Genomic DNA, 21,852 nt, shown 5'->3' with positions numbered 1-21,852 from the left:
AACTATTCTTGGTAAGTACTGTTCTTTATTCTGGAGGATATCACTTTACAGTTTGGTGTTAAATGCTCTTTTATGAATTTAAGGTGCCAGTAGCTGTCTACCTGAACGGCATGCTTAATCTGGAACGCCATGTCGACCTTCATCCCCCAGTTTTCTCCCTGAATTAAAAACACAAATACACGCACACGCCCCTACTTAGTTCCTAAAACTCAAGGGCACGCGCAGACACCTACTTATTTCCTAAAATTCAAGCTCGCACCAAGGAGATCCACAAGGATAGTAAGGGTGGTGGAGATCACTGGGCAGCGCCTCCGGATTCCCCGAAAGGGGGCGGGGTCAGAACTCAGATCTCGAGCTCCCGAAAGGGGGCGGGCCTAAAACACACAGATTTCATTCCCCCTCACTCTGTCGTCGCCCCTTCAAATTCTCGCGAGACCTCGAGGAGCACAGCTTCTGCGCACCGCACGATACTGGGAGTCCAGGCGCCAGGGGAGGGGGAAGGGAAAAGGGGAGACGGTGCAAACGGCGTCGCCGCCATCTTGCTTTTGCCCCCGCTTCGCCAGCGCTCCGTTCTCCGTGACGCACACTTCCCCCTCCCCTCCGCCGCGCCAGGGCCTCTGCACTGCCCGACTCCGTAGGAGCGCGGGGGCGGCTCCTGCTCTTCCTGGATTCCTGAGCAGAGGCGTGTGAGTGTGCGGGAGTTTCTGTGCGAGGGTGATAGGGGAGCGGCGGCGGGGGGAGGGGCAGCGCTTCCCGCCTTCGCCAGAGACCTCACTTCCTCGCGCGGCCGCTGCTGTAGCTCGGTCCGTCCTGCCCGCCGCCATGTTGTGCTCTTGCCTGGCCCGCCGCTGTCGCCGCCGCCGCCGCGCTCGTGGGGTCCGTGTGCCTCGTCGGCCCGGCCCGCGGGCTTTCTCCCATTGGCGGAAGGCGACGGCGGGGGGGCTCGCTCGTGATTGGTCGGTGGCGGGGAGGCCGCGGACCTGGCACCTTATTGGTCGCGCCAGCTCCGGCCTAGGGGGTGATAAAGGAATCTGAGGCTGCGGGGATGCGCGCGTCTTGGGCTAGGGCGGCTGGGGCAGTGACCCCCTGCGGCGCAGGCGTGGGGTTGCGGCGAGAGGGCGAGCCTAGAGGCTTTAAGGGGGAAGAGAGGGTGATGGCCTGGCAGGTACTTTGGGGGTAGCTTAGGCCATGGCCTGGGAATGGGAGACATTCGCTTTCAGAGGTGCTTTTCCTGGTACATGCATGGCCCGAGATGGGGGTGTGCAGGCCCTCAGGGTTCCAGGCCTGGAAACACCGAAACCCAAGTGACAGGCTGAGAGGATCTGCGAGATCCAGGGATGCTAATGTGACCCAGTTTGGAAGTGGCCCTGAAGTCCACGGTGTGAGTGTATGGTGTAGGAAGAAAGGCATCAGGGCTAGGGGCATAGCTGAACGGTAGAATCAGATCAGGGATTTTGCTGGAGAGTGCAAGCATTCAAACACTTGAGGTTTTGGTGGAGCCCTGGAGTCCAGAGTCAACGGACCTGGGATGTGATGTGAGGAGCAAGTAAACCGAGAGAGGGATCCTATTGATAAGTGTGCTCTGTCCGAGCTTAGGAGGCACAGCATTAAGTAGTATCAGATTTAAAGTGAGAAAATCTGATATAGGAAGCATTTTAGGGAACATTTTTGGACTTGGGAAGTGTATTAATAGGCCAGTTATACATTATTGAGTCTCAGGACCATACAAGTAGTTTCGAGATGTTGTATATGAAATTTGCTGCTCTAGGAAGGATACAGGTCATGGCTGAGTTTCCAAAGCTACGTTAGCAAATATTAGGTAGTTGGTAGTTATTTGTTGAGTAAATATTGTTAGGTTCCCCTTTAAGGGAAAGGGAGCTAGCCAGAAATTTTGGGTCTTGGTTTATTTCCTTGTATATGTGCCTAAAAAGTACACCCACTCCCATGTGTACTTTGAATTTTTTGTTTGTTTTTTCAAATAAGCAGCTCCAAACCAAAAGCCAATGCATAGCTTCTTAAGGAACAGGACTTGTCAACACTTTCTGGTTCAAAAAGTTTTTATTCCAATCCAGAGTTGTTCCAGTCAACTTGTTGGGAATATGTTCCTTTTCCACTGAATCTGAATCGTAGTTACTTGTATTGCTTTACATTTGCTCGTCCCAGTGTGTGAGGGCCATGGAAACACATTTATGTTAAACCTCTGTGTTTTCCTAATTTGTTTTTCCTTGTTTTGGTTAGGTAGTCCTTTTTAGCTTTAGATGGTACTCTTCTGTTTTCATACCAATTTCAAGAAACTCCTATGGTTTTCAAATTTAGTCAGTTTTATGTGAATGCAACTACATTTTCTGGAGAAGGGAACTGATAAGTAGCAAAGGAAGAGAATTGCTATTTTGAGGCATATTTTAACACCAATAGGTAGACATTATTGTCCCCATATTGCAGTTGAGGAAACTGAGGATCAGAGAGGTTAAGTAGCTTGTCTGGTGTCACTCAGTAAGTGGTTGAGCTGGAATTCAAACCCTGGTTGCCTGATGCCAAAGCCTGTAATTTTGTCTGCTACATCAGCTATCAACATAAACCTGACTAATCAGACTTCCAGATAATTTTGTTTTCCAAGTGGATCATCTACTTTGATTTCTGGGTGTTTAAGAGTGTATTAAATGGAAGACTATAATTCGTAAGAATTTGTTGTGCTGCTTGAGGATTCAGACCACAGAATTGTAACCATAGAGAATATGGGTTCTTCAGCTAGGTATTCAAATCATATCCCTTGGCTTCTATTGTGAAAGGGAAGATTTACAAAGTAAATTGCTGCATTTTTCCTGAATCCAGGTAGATAATGGGGAAAAATATGTACAGAAACTTGAAGAATCTGCATTCCTTAAAACCAAGCTTCAGAATATTGCAGATAGTCTTTCTGTATATGGAAGTAATTTATGCCAAATGGCGAGGAACTACCAAGTGCCTAGTGTAAAGAGCTCACTGGAGAGGTTTTTCAAACATTACCAGTTCCTTAGGGTGTCCCCAAATACCAGGACCTATTCAAAGGCCTAGTGCTTTCTTCAGACTGTGGGATATTGATTCTAGGATATGCTTATCCTGAAGAATGTGTAAAATTAAGACTAGATAGGACAAAATATTTGCAGTTCCAATTTTGCATGGAAACCTTTAAATCAGGGTTTGAGAGGAGACCAGTGAGTTGGAAATCTTAATTGCTTTATGTCTTGATGTGCTTAGGTGAAGCCCTCCCTCATTTTTGTTTACAATAACATTTCACTGTGGAAGATAGAGGCAAAGCTACAAGTGAAAATAGGGTTTGCCATGTATTTTGTATGTTGGTCATTTCAGCCTCATTTGGCTCAGTCATCAAGTTAACCAAATATGAAGAATGCTGTAGATCTATAACTTAGTTTCTTTTTTAGTAAGACTAGACAAGGTGATAAAAATGAGTGTATATGTACACCTTTTTTATTCAGCAGGCATTTCTGGAGCAACCTGCCCTTCAACATTGGTGACCACCTTCATTCCATGTTAGCCCCTTATACCCATGGCCACCTTGTTAAGATCTGGAATTGACCACTCTAGCCATCTTGAACTCTGAGGAAATCTCAGTAGATCTGAGTTTATGTTGAAAACTTGTGAACCTCAGCTTTTTCTTCAGGCAGAAATCATATTAAGCTTTATACTTTATAGGCTGTGTCCATGGCATCTTATTTAATTCTTATGACAAAACTGTTATCTCATTTATACTTACACATTTTTTCTTTGGTCAGAACTACTAGAGACTGGGCGCGGTGGCTCACGCCTCTAATCCCAGCATTTTGGGAGGCCGAGGCAGGTGGTATTTGAGGTCAGGAGTTTGAGACCAGCCTCGCACACATGATGAAACAAAATTACAAAAATTAGCCTGGCATGGTGGTGGGCGCCTGTAATCCCAGCTACTCGGAAGACTGAGGCAGGAGAATTGCTGGAACCCAGGAGGCGGAGGTTGCAGTGAGCTGAGATTGTGTCACTGCACTCCAGTCTGGGCAACAGAGCGAGACTCAGTCTCCCAAAAAATAAATAAAAATCCCAAAACTGTACTAGAGAAGATTTTACAAGGCATTTTTATCCCCTTTTATTTTCAGAGAAATGAAGGCAAAGCAAAATGAGGATTCAGACCACAGAATTGTAAACATATATGGGCCAAACCCATTCTATGCTATGGAGCTATGCTGGGAGTCTTGTTTTGGGTTTTTGTTTTGTTTTGTTTTGTTTTTTGGGAGTTTTACTCTGTCACTCAGGCTGGAGTTGCAGTGGTGTGATCTTGGCTTACTGCAACCTCTGCCTCCTGGGTTCAAGCGATTCTCCTGCCTCAGCCTCCCGAGTAGCTGGGATTACAGGCGTGCCCCACAACACCCAGCTAATTTTTGTATTTTTAGTAGAGATGGGCTTCCACCATGTTAGCCAGGCTGGTCTTGAACTCCTGACCTCAGGTGATCCACCCACCTCGGCCTCCCAAAGTGCTGGGATTATAAACATGAGCCACCGTGCCCAGCCAGGCTATGCTGGGTGTCTTTTTGAGGTAATTTTGAAATTTACATCTTTTAGTTCAAACGTACTGAGCCACTAGGATCTATGAATCAGATGGAGGAATAATATGGTTACTACTTTTATTGAGTGCTTGCTTACATTGTACCAGCTGGGATATAAATGTATTATGTATATTTATCCTCATACACTATGAGGTAGATAATATGGCCAGCCTCATTTTTACGTGTGAGGAAACTGAAAAGTAATTTGCTTAAGTTCTCACAGCCAGTAAGTAGCAGAGCCCAGATTCAGACACAGATTTGTAATTCGGTTTTTTTTTTTTTTTTTTTTTTTTTGAGATAGAGTCTCGCACTGTTTCCCTGGGCTGGAGTGCAATGACGCGATCTAGGCTCACTGCAACCTCTGCCTCCCAGGTTCAAGCGATTCTCTTGCCTCAGCCTCCTGAGTAGCGGGGATTATAGACGCCTGCCACCATGCCTGGCTAATTTTTTGTATTTTTAGTAGAGACGGGGTTTCACTATGTTGGCCAGGCTGGTCTCGAACTCCTGACCTCATGATCCGCCCTCTTCGGCCTCCCAAAGTGCTGGGATTACAGGTGTTAGCCCCCGTGTTCGGCCACAGATTTGTAATTCTTAATTGTTATGTAAATGAAGCCCTTACTCTTAAACACTGTGTTGACACCATAGAATGTTACGGGAAAAGAAAAAAGTCCTGGCTTCTTAGCTCAGGAAGTGAACTTCAGTTCTTTCAGGCGTGTCCTTTGTACTGAGGCTCCAAAAAAGTGAGACGACCTTGACAGGGTCACTTGGCTATGCAAGGGCAGAGCCAAATCTTGCCCAGATCACTGGATTTCCAGATAGGTGCTCATTCCACTGGATAGCATTGCCTCTCCTGTGGACGCATTGACTTGATGGCAGAGATGACTTTAAGTGACAGGTTTACTTCATTCACGGGAATGAGAATGGCAGAGGACATTACTAGGGTCACAAATGACCTTCTTAAGGTCAATCCTGGCCTCAGGCATACAACCAGGAAGAACATTCCTTTGCCAGTAAGTTGTTCTTTTCCATTCTGTTTCTTGTTCTCAGAGGAAACTGGTTGTGAGTTATCTGATGATGTCTTACAGTCTTTCTTTTTATTTTGTTTATTCAGTTTTTCATGCATGCACTGTCACAGTTTAGGAAGGCTACAAGGTCATTTTAGTGTTTTCCTGCAGAGACTCAAAGCACTCAATATAATTTAAGTAGATTAATTGCAGGAGGAAATGGATTTTTAAAACTTTGGCCAAAAAGTGCCTTTGGGAGGGGACAGTATTAGTTGCTGATTGGAGTCACACCAAGGGAAGAGTTCTGTCTCTGCAGTGCATTTACTCTGTGTGCTGGGGCAGGTTCTTAACTTGTTTCTTCCTCTGTAAAATAACGACAATAATACCTACCTTTAGGGTAATCATGAGAAATGAATATAATAGCATGTGGTAGATGCCTCTATCACTTAGTGGACCTTCATAAGTGAGAGAACACATTTTCATTTTAGAACAGCATGAAATCTGTCCTTTCAGCCAGTTACAGCTTCCTTGATGAGGAGGGGTGAGTCCTTTTGTAATTAATTGTCTGCTCTGTTATATACAGTAAGATTTCCAAATGGGGGAGCAACCACTTGACATGAAGGAAGTAACCTAATTTAGTTGTGCTGTTGTGGTTTAGGAGCTGATTTTCAGTGGACCAGTGTGAGGTCAGTCTTACTTTTGAATGCATAAAGTAGTAGGATCATTTGTTTCAGGGAAAGGTTGTTTCCTGATCTCTTTTGTTCATCCCCAAGTATTGAGTGGTAATGATTGCGATGCAATGAAAACTTTTTCATATTTGACAAATAAGAATGATTAAATTCGGAACAACCGGTGTTTTCATTCTGACCAGAAGGAGAGATTTGCATTATAGTCATTTAAAATTTTTCTAACTGTACAAATTATCAGTTGAAGTAGGACCGTTGGTTTGGTTTGTGTGATTTGTAGTCACTTGAGTAACGTTTTCTTTGAAGTAAGCAGTTAGACAGTATTGTGGAATGGTTCAGGAAAAATCTCTCTGCCTGCAGAAAATTTTGCTAGGTTGCAGGAATTGTTGCACCCTTCCCACACTTCTCCATGTGTTAGCAGTGATGTACCTGATAGCAGTGAGACAGCACCTGTACTCATTTTCAGTATTGGAGTTGTATTTTCCATTTTGTTATTTTCAGATCTCCAGATAGATTACTTCTACATCCAGTACTTAGTGAGAGCTTTCTATTGTATAAACTTGTAGTTTAGAGAGCGGAACTGAGTCTAATATTTGCATTTGAATGTTTCCAGTAGAATATGTTTAAAATAAAGGTTGAAATATCCATGTCTGGTCAGGCACAGTGGCTCACGCCTGTAATCCCAGCACTTTGGGAGGACGAGGCTGGCAGATCACCTGAAGTCAAGAGTTTGTGACCAGCCTGGCCAATATGGTGAAACCCCGTTTCTACTAAAAATACAAAAATTAGCCAGGCATGGTGGCGGGCACCTGTAGTCCCAGCTACTCGGGAGGCTGAGGCAGGAGAATCGCTTGAACCCGGAGGCGGAGGTTGCAGTGAGCTGAGATCATGCCACTGCACTCCAGCCTGGGCGACAGAACGGGATTCCCTCTTTGAAAAAAAAAAAAAAATCCATGTTCAAGGTACTATATATAAGGTGTCCTATTTAAATGAATGCCATTCATTCATATATTTAGTTGCTGGAGTCTTGCTCTGTCGCCCAAGCTAGAAAGCAGTGACATGACCTCGGCTCACTGCAACCTCTGCCTTTTGGGTTCAGACGATTCTCCTGCCTCAGCCTCCTGAGTAGCTTGGGACTACAGGTGCGTGCCACCACACCTGGCTAATTTTTGTATTTTTTGTAGAGACAGGGTCTCACCATGTTGGCCAGGCTGGTCACGAACTCCTGACCTCAGGTGATCTGCCTGCCTCAGCCTCCACTGCGCCCAGCCTGAATACCCTTCATTTAAAGCCAATAGTATATCCTTTGCCTCCCGGGTTCAAGTGTTAAAGTCAATTGTATATTCTTAATAAGATTCAATAATTGTCCTATTCTTAAATACATTCATGAGTATGAACCTTAAATAGTGATCTTGAGCAGTGTTTCAAAGTGTTTTAATAAGAGGAATGAGATGGGCTGGGTGCCGTGGCTCATACCTGTAATCCCAGCACTTTGGGAGGCCGAGGCGGGCAGATCATGAGGTCAGGAGTTCAAGACCAGCCTGGCCAACATGGTGAATCCCATCTCTACTAAAGATACAAAAAATTAGCTGGGCATGGTGGTGGGCATCTGTAACCCCAGCTACTCGGGAGGCTGAGGCAGGAGAATCGCTTGAACCTGGGAGGCAGAGGTTGCAGTGAACCGAGATCACGCCTCTATTGCACTCCAGCCTCGGCGACAGGGTGAGACTGTCTCCAAAAAAAAAAAAAAAAAAAAAAAAAAAAAGGAATGAAATGACTCATAGGAAATGATGTTAGAGTATAGGATATTTTGTATCATGTCATTGGCTTAAATCTGAAGTACTGAAGGTTTTCACAATCCCTAATTACTGTTACCCTTGGCCTCCAGAGCTGTAAACTGTCCAGTAATCTCTATGAAGTGAGATTCTTTGCCCAGTGTTAAGAAGATATATCCCTTTGACACTGGCATGATCTGTTCATTTTAAAAGAGAAGAGAGAAGGGGCTAATAAAGTACACATTATCTGCGCAGTTGACATCCTTGTCATTTTAAACTGTTTTAAAAATTATTACTGTACCCTGAAGGTAAGTAGCATAGAATTTGCTCATTATGAAATGACAAAGTTGGGGCCTTTTAAGAAGCCAAGAATGCTTGGTTGGCAATCACTTAGGAGGCAAAAGATTGCTATTTATGGTGGTATTTAATGTCATTTTCAGTAGTACTAAGTTAGAAAGGAAAACGCCATAATGTGTGTAAAACTCTAACCATTTTGGAAGGTTGTCAGAATACAGTTGCCTATAGTCTTTTCACTCCACTAAAATTTGTAAGTTGGTTTAGAGCAGCATTTCTCAAGCTCTTCCACTGAACATTAGTTCTGTGTAGTGCTAATCAGTGTCCTTTGGGGATAAAAAGAGGATCCTTGACAAACAATGGCCAAAGTGAAATGCCTTTCTTTACTGCAGAATTATTATTCAGAGCCTTGGTGCTTATTTGCGTATGACCCTTCAAGAGGGAAGATACATTATGCAGTGTTACTCAGACTTACTTGGTCATGGACCACTGTTTGTGAGAACACCTAATAAACGTTTCATGCTATGACTGGTGTGTAGTGGAGCCCAGTTGAGCAGTTCTGGTGTAGTCTATGAATAAAAAAATGAATCATTTTGCATAAGATAGCTTGGTAATCGTGGGAAAGGACTTTTCTGAGAACAAGATACATCTTCAAGGTAACATAGACTCTTAAGGATGAATGTGATTTCAAAGTTCATCTAATCCAATGCCCAATAACAGTAATAATAGTAGCAGGTATCATTTTTTGAGTACATGCTTTTTATCAGGCACAGTGTTGTTATTCTACATGCCTTATTAACCACTGGGTCTTAGTGATTTTTAAATCTTCTTTATTTTTTATTTTACTTTAATTAATTTTTTTGAGACGGCATCTCACTCTCTTGCCCACGCTGGAGTGAGGTGGTGTGATCATAGCTCAATGCAACCTCAAACTCCTGGGTTCAAGTCATCCTCCTGCCTCAGCTTCCTGAGTAGCTGGGACTACAGGGATGTAGCACCATGCCTGCCTAGCTGATTTTTTTATTGTTAGTAGTGATGAGGTCTTGCTATGTTGCCCAGGCTAGTCTCAAATTCTTCAGTTCAAGTGATCCTCCCACGTTGGCCTCCCAGAGTGTTGGGATTACAGGTGTGAGCTGCCGTGCCTGGCTTATTTTTTATTTTTTTTTTTGAGATGGAGTCTCACTATGAGGTTCAAGGCTGGTCTTGAACTCAAAAAAATTTGTTTTATTTTTTAATTTTTAATAAACTAATAAATGGACCTTAGGGAGATGACAAATTCTGAATTATTTGCTTTGTTGTCCAGGCTGGTCTTGAACTCAGTGTCTTCACTACTGCATTTTCCAGTCACCAGATGACTTTAGCATCCTGTTTTCCACGGTTAGTGGTCTAGAGTGCTGCCATCCTCCCACTGTGTCCCCTTCTCCAGCTTATTGTCCACACTGTACCCAATGGTAAGGAACTAAACCGTCTTAAACATGGGGCTGGCAAAATCAGAATTACACTTTAAACGTGGGACTGATTGTGCCAGTCCAATGTTTAAGACGCATTAGTTCCTTATCATTGTCCTTAGAATAAAGTTTTAGTATATTAGCTTTGTCCAACCCTGTATACCTTTCTTTTTTTTGAGAGTCTCTCCCTGTCACCCAGGCTGGAGTGCATTGGTGCAGTCTTGGCTCACTGCAACCTCTGCCTCCTGGGTTCAAGTGATTCTCCTGCCTCAGCCTCCCGAGTAGCTGGGATTACAGGTGCCCACCACCATGCCTGGCTAATTTTTGTATTTTAGTAGAGATGGGGTTTCACCATGTTGGCCAGGCTGGTCTCAAACTCCTGACTTCAGTTGGCCTCCCAAAGTGCTGGGATTACAGGCATGAGCCACTGCACCCGGCCTACCTTTCTAACTCTACTTCTAGCTTCTTGCTTCTGGGCTGCTGTTATACCAAACAGGAATGTAATACTTTCTGTCAGCTTCAGGCCTTTGCACATGCAGTTCACTTTGTCTATCTTGGTTTTTATTCTTAGGATTTTAAATCTCCTAAGAAGCTTTCTCTAACCAGCCTAAAACTTAGGTAAGCCCTGGGTTAGGTGCTATGCTTATGTCCTCCCATAGCATTTTGCATTTGCATGTGTTGTAACTCTTAATGTACAGCATCATGATTGCCTATTTTAACTTTTCTCTTTGTTACAGTAGACTTTAATCTCTTTAAGGACAGGAACTGTGTCTTGTTTAGAATCCCCAGAGCTTATTTAGTACAATGGCTATGCTTATAATTTAAGTATTTATTGAACAAATGAAATTATCCTAAGCCCTAAAACCTTGCAAGATGTTTTAGTGCAGGAAACTGGCCTCAGTGGAGTTGAATAACTAGCACAAGGTCACTCACCTAAAAAGTGTGAGGAGGGATTAAAATCTAAATCTGTTTAGCTGTAAAGATTGGGCTTTTTTTCCTGCTGCTGCACATGACTGCTCTCTCTCATGTTGCCTTTACACATCCCTGTCAAGTGTTCAAACAGCCCGTGCTTAACAACTCCATCCATAGCTTCTGAGGAAAGTTGTGTCATCTTTGGACAGCTCTGAGAGCTGAAGTGAGTCTTTGCAGAATAATTTCCCATCTATTGGTCTTAATTTATGCTTTGGAGAATATAACTTATTTTCAAAAAACAAATAATTTAGAATTTGTCATCTCCTTAAGGTCCATTTATTAGTTTATTTCATTCCTTCATTCACTGAGTAACCATTTACTGAGCACCAGTGCAATGTTCCTTTATTCTAATGACGTGGTCATTGCTCAGAATGTTTCTGGGCCTTTTTTGGGGATTATCTTCAGAACTTTTTTTTTGTTTTTGAGAGGGAGTCTCATTCTGTCACCCAGGCTGGAGTGCAGTGGCATGATCTCGGCTCACTGTAACCTCCGCCTCCCAGGTTCAAGCGATTCTCCTGCCTCAGCCTCCCAAGTAGCTGGGACTACAGGTGTGTGCCACCAAATCCAGCTAATTTTTTGTATTTTTAGTAGTGATGGGGTTTCACCATGTTAGCCAGGATGATCTGGTTCCCCTGACCTCGTGATCTGCCCGCCTCGGCCTCCCAAAGTGCTGGGATTACAGGTGTGAACCACCACACCCGGCCTATCTTCAGAACTTCTATCAGATTATTTTGAAGATGTGTGAACATATTTTTGTTTGTTTGTTAAACCTTGAAGGTGGATTGGATTTGAGAAATAGCTACTAGTTGTTCAAGACCAAGTTGGGTGAAAGATAATGGGTCAGAAATTATAATCTGGCAAATTTTCTTTGATTTGCTTATAATGTTTTTTGAGATGGAGTCTCACTCTGTTTCCCAGGCTGGAGTGCAGTGACATGATCTCGGCTCACTGCATCCTCCGCCTCCCAGGTTCAAGCGATTCTCCTGCCCCAGCCTCCCAAGTAGCTGGGATTACAGGCGTGCACCACCACGCCCGGCTAATTTTTGTATTTTTAGTGGAGACGGGGTTTCCCCATGTTGGGCAGGCTGGTCTTGAACTCCTGACCTCAGGTGATCCACCCACCTCGGCCTCCCGAAGTGTTGGGATTACAGGTATGAGCCACCACGCCTGGCCTATGTTTTGTTTTTTTTTAAACTTGAACCGAAACTTAAAATAGAAAGATTTGACATTAAAACAGTCTGTCTTTTACTTCTTAAAGAATCTGGGCTGGGTGCAGTGGCTCACACATACAATCTCAGCATTTTGGGAAGTTGAGGTGGGAGGATCACTTGAGCCCAGGAGTTTGAAACCAGCCTGGGCAATATGGGGAGACCCTATCTCTACAAAAAAAAATTAAATATTAGCTGGGTGTGGTAGTGCACGCCTGTGCTCCTAGTTATTCAGAAGGCTGAGGCAGGAGGATCACTTGAGCCCAGGAGGTCAAGGCTGCAGTGAGCTGTGATCATGCCACTGTACTCCAGCCTGGGCAATTAACCCTGTCTCAAAAAAAAAAAAAAAAAAAAAGAATATGAAGCTCTTATTGCAGTTAACCAGATTTCCTACATGGCCCTCTTCAGTTGGAGCTGTGTAGTGGTCACTCCTTTAGATGAGACACACACTTGCCAGTTTTCCTCAATCCCTGCTACTCCGTTATTTCACTGACACTGTGGCTAAAATCGGATTTGATTTATATCTTTATGCTTTGGGGATATATGTAGATAAAAATAAGACACTTGCTGCCTTCAAGAAGCCCTTCTTTGGTAATAGAGGCATGTTAAAAAATAGTTATAATATGTGTACCTGCTGTATAATCAAGTGTATATTTAGATATTAATTGGTCACCTACCACATTCCGGATAATATGTTGAGTGCTTTCACTTATTTAAGCCTCAACACTCCTATTAGTTGGTGTTATTGCCTCCATTTTACACATGAGGAAGTGAGCTCAGAAATGGTTAAGTATCTTGGCCGATATGCAGCTAGTAAACAGGTGGCTATGATTCAAGAATCATTCTCCCAACCAAGAGCATAAATTCTCACTTTACCTTCTTTGAGAGTATTAAAGCTTCAACCGTGTAACCAGAGTTACTGGGTTTGTCTCATAGTGATTTAAGTGTTTTTTGTTTTTTTTTTTTTTGAGACAGCTCTGTTGCCCAGGCTGGAGTGCAGTGGCGTGATCTCTGCTCACTGCAACCTCCACCTCCCAGGTTCAAGCAATTCCCCTGCTTCAGCCTCTCGGGTAGCTGGGACTACAGGCGCGTGCCACCACGCCATGCTAATTTTTTGTATTTTTAGTAGAGACGGGGTTTCACCGTGTTAGCCAGGATGGTCTCGATCTCCTGAACTCGTGATCCGCCCCCCTCAGCCTCCCAAAGTGCTGGGATTACAGGCGTGAGCCACAGCGTCCGGCCTGATTTGAGTGTTTTTTAGGGTAAGAAGATGCAGTTGTCTGGTGTAGAGGGCTGCTGAGATCCAGGACCAGGGAAGAATGTTAGCTGGAATCCTAGAGATTCTGTTAGGTTCTCAGTCCACAGCAATGACAGGTAGAAGAGAAAGCTATAGTAAGTGAATGGATGCAGCTGCCAAATGGAAATTCAAGAATAATTTGGGTTCTCTTCCCACTGTGGCTTGAATTCTAAGGTAAGTGTTGATGAGAAGTAGGACTTGAGGTCTTTTCTTTGCAAACTGCCAAGAATTAATAAAAACTATGCCGAAGACCTTCGTAGAGTGTTAAAGGTCATGATTGGTTTAATCTGGTACATCCAAAGCAGAGTTGGAGGGCCAGCTTTTAGAACAGTGATCAGACATTTGCTGGGAGTAGTGGTGAAAAGCCTGGGTTTCCAGCATAAAAACTGGAGAATTTTATGGCTCCTGGTAGTCTTCCCGTACTGTCCTTTATGGCTAAGGAGTTGCTTTCTACAGGCCTGCAGAGTATGCTAGAGATAGAAGAGAGGTATTTCTTCAAAGTGGCTTCAGGGCCTTAAGCAGGTTTTCTCCCTTTCTGAACCTTAACCGTCTATAAATCAAGGAAGTTGAATATTGGATGACATTTAATACTTTCCATTTTTTCAGTGCTTATTCAGGCATAGTACAATATGCTCTACACATATTACCTTGTTTAATCCTTACAGTGGCTCTCTGGTATACATGGTGATATCTATACAGATAAGGAAACTGAGGCTCAGGGTTAGTTCAGTGTCATATAATTAATAAGTAGAGTCAGAACTTGAAACTAACACTGCCTGACTTCCAAGTGCTTAGTTGTTTTGCCATACTGGCACTAATTAGTAATCAGCGAGGTTGTGAACATGTTCTCCCTATTCTTCTGCTCCCCACCCCCACCCTTCAGATGAGCTGCTTTTCCTTGTCAGCTGACTGGCCCTCAGGTGTTCTGGGGCTAAGAGAAGCTCCAGTACAGATAAGGCCTGTTGGCCTGCTGCCTTCTCTTCCCAGGATGGGAGTAGGTATTCAGAATCTGTAATCTAAACTTTTCAGAAGAGAATTACAGTACGTATAACACATCTTGTTAACATAACCAAACTCTTTATTTGGATGCCATTGTGAAGTTGTCTCACAACCCCTTCAAATTTTAACAGTGTACTCTTGTTAATGATTTACCTAGTTGTTTCATGCCCTTATAAATGTGGTTTGTTACTGGTTAAATGGTCCTAATAATTTAGTAGTAAAATTTGTAACAACTTATAGGGTGCTGTTTGGTCATACCATTGGCTAGGTCTCTAACTGGCAGATCAAATTTAACATTAGTCAGATTTTTAAATTTTAATATTTATTTATTTATCTACTTATTTGAAATAGAGTCTCACTCTGTCGCCCAGGCTGGAGTGCAGTGGAATGATCACGGCTCATTGCAGCCTTGACCTCCTGGGTCAAGTGATCCTCTGGTCTCAGCTTCCAAAGTAAGTGGAACCACAGGCGTGTGCCACCACACCTAGCTAATTTTTGTATTTTTTGTAGAGATGGGGTCTCACTGTGTTACCCAGGCCGATCTCAAATGCCTGAGCTCAAGTGATCCTCCTTCCTTGGCCTCCCAAGGTGCTGGGATTACAGGCGTGAGCCAACACGCCTGGCCCAGATTTTTAATTTTTAAATTTGTTGAAGTTGGATAATGGTTTATGCTATCTACACATACATATGGCACCTAAGAATTTCCGTGGATGTGCCCTGAGGTGCTCCATGTCTTGGTAAGCAGTGTGGTGCAGTGGAAAGAGTACCACTCTCGGTGGGACCCAAGTTTGAATCTAGATGTATGGCTAGGGACCAGTTTTTTTTAACTTCTTTGAACCTCACTCTTTCTCACTGGTAGAAGGGTATTGTAGTGAGAATTAGAGGGGTAAAGTCTGTAATATACCTATCACAGAACCTGGCACAAGTAGGTGTTCAGAAATCATTTCATTTCATCATGGGAAATGAGTGGAATGTATGTAGAGAAGTTAATATGGCAGAGTGATAGGGCAGACCACCTTGTTCCTATTTCGGGTCCCTGCTGAATCTCTGCACATGTCAAGGATGAGTTCTCATGTATGGTCAAATGAGGAGTTTCTAGAAAAGATCTCATCCACCTAGCAAAACAACTGTATTTTTCAGTCCTAGGATATTTAGCTTTGGTGGGAGGAAGCAGATCTAAGGAGATTGTTAAAGCCCTCAGGTAATGAATGGTGAGATGTTTGTATTTGAATGTGTTGCTAAAAAAAAAAATAGTAAAAAGAAAAGAAAAACATGCTAATTGATTTTCACCACATTAGGAGCTGCCTCTTAAAAAACCTAAGCAGTTGGTCCAAAATCCTTAAGAAAATCTTTGACTACCCCTGGTAGACTTCAGCACCTTGGAATGTTTTCAATAACCACAGTGAGACAAGTAAGAATACTTACAATATCTCTTCTGAGATCAACTCTGCTGTGCTTATTCTTAAAAATATGGGGCCAGGCGTGGTGGCTCATGCCTGTAATCCCAGCACTTTGGGAGACCGAGGTGGGTAGATTTTCTGAGGTCAGGAGTTTGAAACCACCTTGGTCCACATGGTGAAACCCTGTCTCTACTAAAACTACAAAAATTAGTTGGGTGTGGTGGTGGGTGCCTGTAATCCCAGCTACTCGGGAAGCCGAGGCATGAGAATCGCTTGAACCCAGGAGGCAGAGGTTGCAGCGAGATGAGGTCGCACCGTTGTACTCTAGCCTAGGTGACAGAGGGAGACTCTGTCTCAAAAAAAAAAACAAAAAACCATATATATATATTTTATATAATATATATAATATATAATATAATATATAGTATAATATATTATGTAATATATATTATATATTATATAATATAATATGTGATATATTTTATATTTTATATTTTATATAATATATATTTTATATTTTTATATATATTTTATATCTATTATATATTTTATATCGATATAAAATATATAGATATATTTTATATTATACATATATATTTTATATAAAAAATATATATCTATTAGAAGGCTGGGGTGCAGTGGCTCACTCCTGTAATCCCAGCACTTCGGGAGGCCGAGGTAGGTGTATCACTTGAGGTCAAGAGTTCAAGACCAGCCTGGCCAACATAGTCAAACCCTATCTCTACTAAAAATACAAAAATTAGCTGGGCATGGTGGTGGGTGCCTGTAGTCCCAGCTACTAAGTAGATCACTTGAACCCAGGAGGTGGAGGTTGCAGTGAGTCAAGATCGTGCCGCTGTACTCCAGCCTAGGCAACAGAGTGAGACTCCATCTCCAAAAAAAAAAGAGAGAGAAATTTATCCTTGTCCAGGCACAGCGGCTCACGTCTGTAATCCCAGCACTTTGGGAGGCAGGGGCAGGAGAATTCCTTCAGCCCAGAAGTTCGAGACCAGCCTGGGCAACATGGCGAGACCCCATCTCTACCAATTTAAAAAAACAAAAACAAGAAAAGAAATAGAAAAATTAGCTGGGCGTGGTAGCACACACCTGTAGTCCTAGCTACTCAGGAGGCTAAGGTGGGAAGATCGCTTGAGCCCAGGAGGCGGAGGCTGCAGCAGTAAGCCGAGATCGTGCCTCTACACCCCAGCAACACCCCAGCTTGGGTGACAGAGCCAGACCCTATCTCAAAAAAAAAAAAAAGAACAAATTTATCCTCTGGGATGTCAAACTCTGTGACTGCCCTAAATAAATTAGTTAATCCATCAAATTATAATGTGCTTTTGATAATACATCGTCAGCCCTCTGCATCTAAGCATTCAACCAACCATGGGTCAAAAATATTTTTAAAAATTGTGTCTGTATAGAACATATGCAGACTTTTTTCCTTGTCATTCAATACAGTATAACAACTACATATATAGCATTTACATTTTATTAGGTATTATATGTAACCTAGTGATTATTTAAAGTATAGAGGAAGCTGGGCAAGGTGACGTGCACCTGTAGTTTCACCCACTTTGGAAGCTGCAGTGGGAAGATTGAGCCCAGGAGTTTGAGGCTGTTATGCCCTGATTATGCCTGAATAGCCACTGCATTGCAGCCTAGCAACATAGTGAGACACCATCTCTTAAAAAAAGTATACATGGGAATGTGCAAGTGTTTTATGCAAATACTATACTGTTTTATGTTAGGGACATGAGCACCCAAGGATTTTGGTATCCATGAGAGGGTTGGCTGGGGAGTATCCTGGAACCAGTCTCCCATGGATACCAGGGGATGATTGTATTCTCTAATGTTCTAGCTTTTTTGTCATTCACCCCCCCCTCCCATCATTATGTTTCCTTCTTAGGTTCCTGGTTGACTTTCTAGAAATGCCACTTCAACTGTCCCTGCCGCTAACTTCATACATTACCTTAAAATTTTCCTATTTAAATTAGTTTGTGTTTTAAAATAAAGTGCTTTGCCTTGATACCAATCTGTGCCTTTGAAGTGCCACTAACATAATGACAGAAGCCTTTTAGAAATCCTGCAAACTATTGTATGGCCATTGGCATCACTCTGTTAGTGTTAAAGAAGCTGAATTTTCTTTGGATTAGCCCTACCCAGTTTTGTTTTTCTTCTGTTAATGCTCAACAGAAAACTGAAGATGGTCACAACTTTCCGACCTTGTGCACATTGCTTCTCTGGTCTATTGCCATAGGATAGCGTAGCAGTATCTTACAGACATCTTTGATGGCCAATCAGAAGCAGTTAAATTACCTTAAATTTTTTAAATGGAACTCTGACAGCCAATAAGAAATCCCGTGGGTGGGAACAGTAACAACCCTTTGGCTTGTTTTTAAGAGCAATTCTAAATTGTCAATATTCTGTTTTAGAAGCACATGATGCCCTAGTGCAGCTGCTGTGTGCATTTGCCAGACATTTCCACGCCTTAGAGTTCCCCATAGTTTGAAGTCTGAATCTGACCCCTGTTCTGCTTCTCAAGGTAACTTTAAAACAGGAAGTGTACAAAAGAGGTAACTGATGACGTGAACAGCCAATCGTGGCTTTGTGTTCTTAGCCGATAAAGCAGTTCAGCCAATGGGACCACTGTGGAGGCAAGGTTTGGTGTCAAATAGCATGCTAGATTGAATGCCTTTGACTGTTAAAGTGGAAGGAGGCTGCAGGGCTTCATTGGAGCCTCGGAGTTTTTCACTGAGGCAGGGGTCAGCTGAAAGACAAAGAAAAATGGCGAATAGTTGGTTGGGGGGTGGGAGGACAGCTGTTCGGGTTTTCACTGGAGTGGACATTCCAGACTCAGGTTTCTGCATCTCCTGCTGCCTTTTGTTTCCTCCGTCCTTTGGGGGGGAGGGATAGGAGTGACTTAAATTCTCCCAGTCCGAGGAGGTATAAATAACTACATGTAAAATTAATGCAGTTCCCGGTAAGTTTAATTCTTTGTTTTGTGTTGAAATGATAGAAACTGTTTAGCTTCAGAGAGTGTAGACAAGTTGCACTGTTCAGAAAATGGCCACTTTACATTCCATGCATACCTTTTGGTGCACCTAGAATACCTTGCTGTGTTTAGATTTTGCATGTCCTTCAACTAGGATTTCTTTCCTAGTTGGATATTGACAAGATCAGGTACATGGAGAAAGGCTAATCATTTTTCAGGGGCACACAGAAGCAAAACACTTTTCTCTTTGCATTGGGTAAACTTAACTGTTTTCCAAATAATTTTCCTTTGTTCAAGTGCACTGAAGCTTTCCTACGGAATAAGCTGAGTTGTTGTGAGAGTTGTTCTATTTCCACGCACTTTGTTGACATCTGTGTTTTCAGATATGGAAGCAACACTGTTGCTGTTAGAAATTTGTGTGAAAATATGATTTGCACTGCTGCAGGTTCTAATGGTGAAGGCCCACATGCCAGTGTGAAATTTTCCCATAACTTTCTTGATTTACCAGTCTACCTCTAGATTCTAATAAGTAGTAATTAATGTAGTAACAATCTTTGTTTTTAATGCACATTTTAGCTTAGAATGCTGGTTAGAAACATCTTCACTTATATTAACAGTGATGAGCAAATCTTTTTCCACAGATTTCACACATTTTGTCAGGTGTTGATTTAGTTCTTTAAAATGATATGAGCAAAGTGCTTTTCATTTTTCCGTATTAAATATTTAAAATCCTGCAGCTTGTGAATAGGAAAGTTAAGAGTATAGGCACCCTATCTTTTGCCTTTGATATATGTATTTTTTTCTCTTTAGGGATATAAAGCTAATGTAGGTTGCTAATCAGTAACCAGCCAGTTCTTATGAACAGTGAAATCTTCAATCCCACGTACTAAGATCTATAATACACCTGATTTTAAAATGCAATTCTTTGTTTTCTTTTTATTTGCAAATACGGAATGAAGGTCATTGGAACATTTCTGCAGCAGACTCAGTGTGGAGCCGTGAGCCAGCAGCACTTAGTCTCTGGGTACGGAAAAGGAGCAGGCCCTATTAGAGAGAAGTTTCGAGGGTGTTGATTTGCCTTCCCTAGCTTCCCCTCTAATAAAGGATTTACCTGAGGGGACTGATAGGATTTAGATTTGGGGCTCTTGGAGTTGTAATGATATAGCAAGTCAAAGTTCCTGGATTCAGGCCTCTGTCGTTGCTTGCAAAAGTGACCTTGAAAAACTGCCGGGGAGTTGAAAGATTGAAGGACAAAGTTTGTTTATACAGATTTGGACTGAAAAGCTCTATTTAAGATGAAAAGAGACTGTACTTCTGATATTCAAGTCGAGTGGTTAGTAGGAATATGTTATAGATGCAAATTAGGAGTTTTCAGGGAATAAGACAATGGGGCTGCATTCATTCTCTCTCCCACTCTTTTTACTTCCCTCCCCCCAGCAAAAAATTCTAAATTCTTTTGGTATGATAGCTGAGTGAACTGCCTAACAGATTCAGAATTCCTTGCATGCTACCTTGTCTTCTTTGTAATCTAGAGGGTTCTTAGTGAAGGGGATAGTATTGTAGGAGTTCAGAGTAGTTGTATTTGTGAAAGTTTTGGGGAATTAGAATGCTTATAATAAGAAAATGTTCATTCTGGGAATTTAAGTCCTAAGATGAAGAAGTATGTGTTAAGGATTACATTTTAAGAGGTAGTTATTTTGATTTAAATTTATTTTTTTAAGTCATTGATTATTTACATGTTATCAGTTGTTCCAGATTATATATACGATTTTAAAAACAGTTGTAGGTGCTGACTTGACCCTGTTGGCCCTAGGAGAAGGCCTGCAGCGGGGGAGGCAAACGTGAAGGTGTGGTACAGTATGAGGTAAACCATAAACTTGAGAACTTTGTGGATTTGGCTTCTTGGAAAGACGCCCAGTCACTGCCTCTAGCCGAGGTTCTTCACCATTTTTGGATCATAGACTCTTTGAGAATCTGACCCACTATCTGGAAAAATGCACATGGGCATGCCTGTGCAAAACCTTTGATGACTAAGTTATTTTCTAGTGTATGTCAAATGGTGTTTTAACACTTCAGCCAGATAAATGTTTACTAGACAAATGAAGAAAACTTTGCTTCCAGAAAGAGCAAAGACCTTCTAGAGAGCTAACTCTAATTTAGGCCATGGGTGGCTGTGTGTGTAAGTGGGGGAGGCTTAGATGGGGTCTAGAGATATGGACATTTATTTACTTTGATCACAATATTTGAGGCAGCATGGTACAGACCATTTAAAGTCAAGAGATCTGTGTTCAAGCCCCACTCACCTTTATCACCAGCTTTGTAGGTTTGGGCAAGTCAGCCATTTAGTGTTAGCTTCCTCACATGTAAAAATGGAACCTAAAAATAGTGTCTTATTTAGTGGTGAGTCTTGAATGAGATCATGTGTGTCAAAGTACTTTGCAAATTGTGAAGAGCTACATAATATTAGTTGTTACTAATCCAGACTGTTTGGGGGATGAAACGTTTGTGAAGATAGGTGTGGCATCAAAGAAAAAAATGCCAGTATTTTAATATTTGTAAAAAGGAGTTAGTTTAAACCTGACACATTTCTTTTTAAACTGCCTTCACCTGCATATTCCTATTTATGCTGACATGACCCTATTTATTTAATGCATATGTTGAGACCACCAATCCTTTACTCATCAAGATTCCTGTGAAAGAATTTTAACCCCTTTGTCAAAATTTAAGGACCTCTCAGAGTAGCATGAAATGGGTATGCTGATTTTAAAAAAACTCTTGTTAGATTTAGGAACCTCTCAGAATAAAATGTGGAAGCCTGTTCCATTTGCATTATGAGATTTGCATTACAATGCAGGTAAGTTGTAATGGTTGCAGATGTTTACTAAGCAGAGGTTACATTTTTAGTTTGTATACCAAATATTTATAAAGTAAACTGGAACCATTTTTTTTGTTTGCTTTGTGATTATCCTGTCAATTTTCAAGCATGGGAGGTAGTTACAGCCTGCTGTATAGTAAGCAAGTAAATGTTGGGATTAATGCCTTTTTTTTTTTTTTTTTTTTGCAGACGAGGTCTCGCTCTGTTGCCAAGGCTGGTATGCCAGGCTGAAGTGTCATGGCATGATCATGACTCACTGCAGCCTCCACCTCCTGGGCTCAAGCAATCCTCCTACTTTAGCCTCCTGAGTAGCTGGGACTACAGG

General features: G+C 42.2%; 1 protein-coding gene across 3 annotated transcripts in view; it reads left to right on the top strand.

Moving 5' to 3' along the window:
- The first annotated feature begins 556 nt into the window (after positions 1-556).
- The window catches only part of NFYC (nuclear transcription factor Y subunit gamma), a 79,756-nt gene continuing 58,460 nt past the window's right edge, over positions 557-21,852 (top strand). Inside the window, exon 1 of one of the 3 annotated variants that reach the window (XM_054492891.2) lies at positions 557-686. The gene's annotated coding sequence lies outside the window, so the exon portion shown is untranslated. Of the gene's footprint in view, positions 687-14,613; positions 14,710-18,390; positions 18,641-21,852 lie in introns of those variants that run through there. The other 2 variants (XM_063657224.1, XM_054492883.2) reach the window with 2 other exon arrangements.

This window comes from Pongo pygmaeus, chromosome 1 (assembly GCF_028885625.2).
Source record: "Pongo pygmaeus isolate AG05252 chromosome 1, NHGRI_mPonPyg2-v2.0_pri, whole genome shotgun sequence".
Lineage (NCBI taxonomy): Eukaryota > Metazoa > Chordata > Mammalia > Primates > Hominidae > Pongo > Pongo pygmaeus.
This window is presented reverse-complemented; position numbering and strand designations above follow the sequence as displayed.